General features: G+C 49.8%; 1 protein-coding gene across 1 annotated transcript in view; it reads left to right on the forward strand.

The window, feature by feature from the left end:
• Nucleotides 1–1,685, forward strand: part of NR2F1 (nuclear receptor subfamily 2 group F member 1) — a 16,254-nt gene that overhangs the window by 8,930 nt on the left and 5,639 nt on the right. The gene's annotated exons all lie outside the window — the stretch shown is intronic.

The following is a 1,685-nucleotide window of genomic DNA, read 5'->3' on the forward strand; positions in this document are numbered from 1 at the left end:
GTTGGCATGAGACCGGGGGGGTGGGGGGAGATACATCTCTCCCCCGTACGAGATGTGCTTCCATTCAGCTTCCTTCCCCCCCCCACCCCCCCTTCCGCCCCATCGTTTCTTTTTAAACCCGCAACACTTCTCGGTAGATCCATTTCCGAGGCTCGTTTTTCCCGAAAGAATGGTGAAAGACGTGTAAGTAGGGAAGAAAAGAGGAAAGGGGGCGAAAAAAGAGGAAAGGGGAAAAAAAGAGGGGGAAATGTGCTACTGTATCTCCGCTTCCCTGTGCTTCCCGGTGCCCCGGAGTCTGCTTCTGTGCGAGATTTGGCCTTGTTTTCACTCCATGCGTTCAAGGGAAAGTTTGTGACTGAACCGGGTTTCTGTACTTCTGTCATTTCTTCTTCTTTTTTTTTTTTTTTTTTTTTTAGCACGCTGCGCTCATTTTTTCTTCATCAAACTCCACCCTCTCCTTAAAGCCTGCATACAAATCGCGATTTATAACCTATTTACCGGTCCTTCTCATTTTAGCAGAATCCGCAGCCTGCATCTGGCAGCGGGCTCCTCACCGTTTCCAACTGCTCTGCTATTTATTTTTTTTTTAATTTCTTTTTTTTTTTTTTCCCCTTCCTCCTCCTTTCCAAGAGTCGCCGTGGTTTTCCTTGCGTTCAGGCTCGTTCTCGCGCAGGAAGATTTCCTGCCCTCCTTTCTCCTCGAAACGTATTTTCTCGGTTTACAGTTAAAGTTTACCCCGTGACTGTCGTTAAAGATGTCTTAGAGTCACATCAGCGAAACAGTCAATTTTGCGGAGCGGGGATTACTACTGCCTTAATTGGTTTTAAAATTATATTTTATGTGCCACAAGAAAAGGAATGAAGCTGCTCCAGATCTGAAAGAGCTCGCAAATATGACGACTTCATTGGTAGCTTCAGGGGCTGTTGGTAGGCGTCTGGGAGAGAAGGGGAGGGGGGGGGAAGGAAAAAAAAGAAGGAAGGAGGAGGAAAAAAAAAAAAACAACCGAGTTAGAATTGTGCTCGCAGTTAATTGAAAAATAACTGCCAAGTTTACAAGCAGATTGAAGAGGGAGAGGTGGGCTGGAGGGCAGCAGGAGAGAGGTCCGGCCCGGGAGGCGAGGAGGGCTCGGTGGGGGAGAAAGGAGAAAGTTGGGAAAATGTGGCACGCCGGAAAGATGAGTGACCTGCCTGTGCGTGTGTGTGCCGGCGAGCGTGTGCGTGTGGGTGCCTGTGTGTGCAGGGAGCAAGCCTTGAGTAGCCGTATCTTCCCCTGAAGTTACCTTTGTTTACATGGCATGCGGCTGCAAACGCTGGCACTGACGGAGTGAAACACACGCACACGCACACACACAACTAGGAGAGGGGGGGAGAGGGGAAGGGAAGGGGGGGAAAAAAAAAAAAAAAACAACTTTGGTCAGCTTTCGGGACTCGAGGCATGCTTACGCTCTGTGTGGAGATGGTTAATGAATCCAGTGTTTTTGCAGTTGCGAGCTTGTGCATTCACTGTGCAACGCTGACTGCAGGCTTTTGCAGTGGCAACAGCGCACCAAAGATATTAATTACACCGTCCCCTTTTTTTTTCCACGAATGTTTGGCTATTGTAAGTTCGGACCTTTTTGTTTCATTTCCCCCCTTCCCTCGATAATGGGGGGGGGGGGGGGGGGGGGGGGGGGGGGGGGGGGGGGG

Source organism: Aptenodytes forsteri, unplaced genomic scaffold (assembly GCF_000699145.1).
Source record: "Aptenodytes forsteri isolate BGI_AS27 unplaced genomic scaffold, ASM69914v1 Scaffold41, whole genome shotgun sequence".
Classification (NCBI taxonomy): Eukaryota; Metazoa; Chordata; class Aves; order Sphenisciformes; family Spheniscidae; genus Aptenodytes; species Aptenodytes forsteri.